At 35.0% G+C, this 6000-nt stretch overlaps 1 long non-coding RNA gene across 1 annotated transcript in view; it reads left to right on the forward strand.

The window, feature by feature from the left end:
• Positions 1 to 5211, forward strand: part of LOC141555553 (uncharacterized) — a 65603-nt gene extending 60392 nt beyond the window's left edge. The window contains exons 3-4 of the long non-coding RNA XR_012486253.1: positions 2826 to 2985; positions 4562 to 5211. This is a non-coding gene — a long non-coding RNA (uncharacterized LOC141555553). The remainder of the gene's footprint in view (positions 1 to 2825; positions 2986 to 4561) is intronic.
• The last annotated feature ends 789 nt before the right edge of the window (positions 5212 to 6000 follow it).

Consider the following 6000-nt stretch of genomic DNA (forward strand, 5'->3'; position numbering starts at 1 on the left):
TGTTAAATATGCTAAAGTATATGTTAAATACAATATATGTATATATATATCCCTCCAATTATTTTTCTGAACAAGAAAAATCAGATTTAGAAATAAGGTAAAAATAACCTGTGAAGGAAATCAAAAATGCAAGCGGACAAAAACAAAGAGATTGCAAATGCTATGTTGTGATTCATACTCATTTCCCACAGTTCTTTTGCTTCGTGTAGCTGGTTCTCTTCATTATTGAACAAATGGAACTGATTTAGCTCATCTCATTTTTGAAGAAAGCCATGTTCCAGGCTTTTTTGAAAGCAGATCAGAATGTTCACATTTCTTATAGAATAATTATTATGCCCTCTTTGGAAACAGACTTAGTGTCACTGAAGCTTCTTGACTAAAGGAATAGCATGCCTGGTTTTGCGATTTAGGAACAGCTTTTTGACTCTTGTGTAAAAGATGATTATGAAGAAGAAAAACCTAAGGTGGGGACAACAATTAGGAAATTATTACAGTGGTTGAAATGAGAAGTAATGAGGACCAAGATCAGTAAAGTGTTGGCCATAAGAACATAGATGGATGCAAAAATGTAGAGGTATTCCAACTAATTGGAATTGTGGGCTGAAGGAAAATGAAAAGTAAAGATGCCTGGGATTTCACAATTGGGCAAGTATAAGGATAGTGATGCCATGTCAGAAATAAGGAAGTTAGGAAGAGGGGAGGCTGGGAAAAGGGGATGGTAGGGAAGATTAAAGAGTGCTGTTTTGAGAAGGTTAAGTTTTCTTTCAATAAAAGAATGAATGAATGGAAAAAAAATCACATTTCACCCTAGAAAACTTTGTAATGCATGTTTTAGTAATACATTCTTAATGTAATGAATTCTTAAAGGACAAATGGATTAAAACTCACAGTAATATGATCATTCTCTCCCCCATTCCTATGCCATTATGCTGGAAAAAAATGTGAAACAGAATATAGAAAGAATGCCATCCAGAAACCCAGGTGCAAATATTTTGCCACCTCATAGGACTTATTTTACTTTGTTCATGATCCCCATCCAGAAAACATAGTAGTGCTAATAAGATTTGACAGGGATTTGGAGAAACTCCTTTCCTTTGCTGATGAATTCATAAGACCAATCTGACTTGTAACCAAAAGAAATTAGACTTTGGAAATATTAGGAACCATTAATTTGCCTTCTACCTTCCAAACTCCAGAAGTTCTCCCTACCTCCCACCAAAAAGAATGGGATTTTCACCTTGAAATTCCATGATATGTATAATTTGAATTTCTTTTAAGTTTTTCATTACAGCTCCCCTTTAGGGCAAAGGAGTGTCCATTTGAATTTTAATTTATTAGAGAGTCAAATTCTGGTGGAACTTTAAAGCTAGTACTTATAGGCTATGAAATAAATTCAGGATTTAAATAAACTAAACTTGAGAGATAAAGCACAAAATGTAACTTAGGTGGGTAAGTGTCTTCTCTCCTTCTACCAGAATGATTGCATGCTAGGACCTCTGACCATTTTCTAGTAGCTTAACTAGCTCATCATGGAGCAAGGTAAACTTAATATCAAAACTTGATGAGGAACCACACCTTTTTTCCTATAGCACCTTTCTTCCCTGACTTCTCTCCCCTAAGATGGCTATGTCTTTGCCTTCACTCCTTCTCACTGTCTTGTCTCTTGAGAGAGGAGCAGAGTTTATCAAGCCTTCCAAGTGCTAGGAACTGCTTAAATTACCTGGGACATAAAAGCAAAAATTACTCAGTTTAGGACCTGAAAAAATAATTTGCACTTAATTGGAATGAGGGAAATGGTGGGCAAGTAAAGACAAGACAATACAGAATATATCAAGAATGAGAAAAGACCAACAAGAGTCTTCTTTTGGGAGATGCTCTAAGGGAGCCCACAAGAAGATCTGATAAGCCTGTTTCTGGAAATTTGTGATGATATGGAATAATTGATTAGGTTTTGCTTAAATACAAAATATCATAGTGAGTAGAGATGAAAAGTTCTAACTACTGAGAAGAATATTGGTGATCTTATTTTAATGGAAGTTTTTAAACTGATTTTTTAAAAAAATATTAAAAACATGAAGGAGAGCACAGTCTTGGAATGAGGGATGGATTTATTAAGGCTAAAATATGAGAAAGGAAATATTATGTATGGAAAACTTTTTAGTGGGCTAATTTTCTTAGAATAAAGAGTACATACATATGAAGGAATAATATGAAATCTATCTGGAAAGATAGGCTGGGATATGATTATGAAGGGCTTTAAAATGCCAAATAGAAATTCATATTCTAAGCTGGAAAAGTCACTAGATGTTCTTGATCAGAAGAGTGTGTGGTTTGTGATTTAGGAAGATCTCTTTGGCCCTTGTGTAAAAGATGAATTATGAAGAAGAAAGATAAAGTGGGGATAACAGGAAACTGTTACAATGATTGAAATGAAAAGTAATGAGGACAAAGATCACTAAGTTGTTAACGTTGAGAGATGAAACAGATGAAGTAAGGTACAACTGATTGGATTTGTGAATTGAAGGCAAATGAAGAGTAAGAATGACTCTGGGATTTAAAAACTAAATAAGTAAAAGGATGGTGGTATAGTGTCAGAAATAAGGAAGTTGGGAGGAGGGGAGGCTTGGAAGTAGGATAGAAAGAAAGATAATGGCTGCAGTTTTGGGCAGGTTAAGTTTAATTCCAGTAAAGGATGAATGAGTGAATAATATAATCAAATTTCATCCTAGAAAACTTTGTAACTCATTGTTTATGGAACGAATTATTTAAGAGATGAATTCTGTAACACTCATAATAATGTAATAATTCCTCCTTCCCCCCAACAGACATCTCATTTCATTATTGTGGAAAAGGACATGAAAGAAGATAAAGAAAGAGTTCCTTCCAGAAACCCAGGTGCAAATATTTCACCACCTCATAGGACCCTAACCCTATGGTCCCAATCCCAATCCGGAAAACACAGTGCTGCTTCAGAGACTTGACAAGGTACATGTTTGCAAACCCTCCTTTCCTTTGATGACTAATTTATTAGGACAATCTACAAAGTCAACCTGACTTGTTACCAAAGGAAGCCAGACTTTGGAAATGCTTAAAAACATTCAGGATGCCAATCTAACCTTTTAGAGAGGTTCAACCATAGGAAGTTATTTGATTACAGTTAGAACACATACCCTGTTAGAAATCTACTTCCTCCTTCTGTGACATAAATTAATAGAAAAACATTTATTGAAAACTTAGAGTCAATGAATTAATTCTTATGGGAAGCCCTACTTTGAAAACAGACCTATTTCTTATTCACATGCTGTGGATAGCTATAGGTAGTTCATTGAGCATCTGTTCTGAACTGGACCTTGTTTTTTTGCTTATAATAGAAGTAAGGTTTGTCAAGGTTTTAGATTAGACCTACATTTAGTCCACATCAGGTACTATCTGTGGGTGATCTGCCCAAAGGAATTTATTTTTTTTTCCTTTGTGATTTTTGAAACTTCTAAAAATATCTTGGGGTTTATTAACTAGATTACTTTAATAAGGATCACGCCTTAAACCCAAATCACTCGGGTTCTCATGAATTAGCCAACAATAGGTCCTGGGACAAAGATACTTGGCCAGTGTTTGGGCTCTGACTGATTCAGAGTAAAGGCAAATAGTAATTGTTTCATGGATTCTTTGTGAGTTTGTTCCCTGGCTTCTTCTAGTGAGTCACATATGCTAAAAGACATGTGTGAATAGCAGTATGTAATTAGTCCCTCTAATGGGAAAGCTAAGCCAAAAAATATTGGGAAGGAAAACTTCTGTTCTCTTTTGAAGCAATTGATTTCTTTGTTGGAACATAGGCAACATCAGCTTTCCAATGGAATTTTAAAAGGAGGAGGAAGTATTTTCTGCTTTCTTTTTGCCCACCTATTGCTATAGTAATGAGAACATATGCTTGTCTCAATTCTTTAATTACTTCTTTTGTTTTGTTTTTATTTACCTAAGCACGATCATTAAATTAATAATCCTGAGAGATAGATGTTCTAGTCTTGGTGACAGCTTCCTAAATTTGAGGCATACAAAGTCCTTGAATTGATTTATTGGCTGCCCAGTGTGGAATGCTTCCTGAAATTACATTCTTTTTGTAGGAAAAAAAAAATAATCTGTAGCAGAATATGTCATGTCATGACTGGATAGAAGACTTAGCCCTTGAGTTGTTGCTCAGGTGAAACTGAAATCTGTTAAGCAAGTCTTTTAGGAATGCTTTATTTCCTGGGAGCATATAAAAAAGGGCTTTTTTGTTTTATTTTACTTTATTCTTTTAGGATTCTGTTTTTTAATACACTGATTTGCTTCTTTTTTATGGGATAGTTCATCCAGTTCACATTAACAGTTAATGAAAAAGGAACCCTGAAACTCTAAAACTGCTTGAAGGAGAAAATCTCCTTCAACTTTGCCTCAGTGAGGGACCCCACCCAAGGGAAACAAAACAGTTTCTTTCTTTTATCTAGGTGAGGTGGGTTCAGTCCAGAGCATAAGAATTCCAACCCTATTTAATTAAAGCTCTTCATTTCTATTCAAATTCCAGATCAAGCTGAAACTGAGCTTGTAGATGAGCCAGCTTGGGATTCCTCCCAGTAGTCACCACTGGGTCTGACCTGTTCTGGCTATTCCAGCACCCACCAAGACACTCATTATAAAGGCTTCCTTCAATGAAGGTCTTTTGCAGATGGACTTTGGTAACTCCCTTTGCTGCCAGGACATTCTATCCACTGAGAACTGCCTTCTCAGTGTAAAACTCCATTTTCCAATAGATCCGCCATTATAGAAGTCAGTCTCTTGGTAAGCTGAGTTCTATCTAACAATAAACATTCATTTTGCAACTAATATTTCAGGAATGAGTGAATTCTTTCACTCCTAAAAACCTGCAGCCAATTTAAAGGGGATCCTTAACAACTGTCTTATAGCCACTAACCTCTAGACCACCACTAGTCTAGACAACTCAAACAGCATCATTATGATTACTGGCTTTGTATTTCCTTCCATCCTATTTTCTCCACTGTAAATACTTTTTTGTTCTCTCTTTCCACCCTGTCCCCAGCTATTTTTTTTTTTTTTGCCCACCACACTCATGACCTTATTTCCTATCACTCTTCCTCCTTCTCTTAGTAGTGTTTTTTTTTTTTAACCCACTCCACTCACTACCTTATCTTCTATCAAAACCTTTCTCTCTTCTATTACCTTTTTTCCTAGTATTTCCATCTTCATTTCTATGCTGTCCATACCTTTTCTTCTTCTTTCTCCTACTTCTTTATAAGATTAAATTTCTATATCCTATTGAATGATTAAAAAGGCTTGTTATAATTTTATGTTGTAAGTATTTAACAGTGTGAACACGTAGAAGTCCTAAGCATTTCGTTTGCAACTGAAGACATAAATATGTGTTCTACACTGATTATCTACCACTTTATTCCATGAATCCCATGTCCATAAGAAATCTGGTTAACACATTTTGTTCAGACCTTAGACATGAGAGAAAGCTAAGATTTGTCTGAGATATTTTCCCTAGAATTCTATATTGGAAATAATGAGTCAGAATATGAGAAAAAAATCTAAATCTTCTCTCTTTGGAGGTAGGACCCCTCAAGGATTAACTATAGTACAAAAGAATTCAGAGCTGGAGTCTTTTTATGGGAAAGGAAACTCTCTGGGCCATAGGTGATACCTTCCAGACTTATCTGGGATTTGCCAGGATGAATGTAATTAACTCAACAACCTCAAGCATATGTATATGTATGTATGTGTATGTGAATATATACAAAAAGATACATACATATGCATATGTATTGTGTTTAGGAAGAGACAGTTTCACCTTTCTATTTTATCCCTCATAGAACAAAGAAAATACAAAACTCTTGTATATTTGGAGAAAATTTCCTTTATGTGTTCTATTAATAGTTATTATACCTAAGATTTGGAATTGAGCAGCATGATATTTCTGTTGTGGTTTCTAAATTAAAAGGATTT

This window comes from Sminthopsis crassicaudata, chromosome 1 (genome assembly GCF_048593235.1).
Source record: "Sminthopsis crassicaudata isolate SCR6 chromosome 1, ASM4859323v1, whole genome shotgun sequence".
Taxonomy (NCBI): Eukaryota; Metazoa; Chordata; class Mammalia; order Dasyuromorphia; family Dasyuridae; genus Sminthopsis; species Sminthopsis crassicaudata.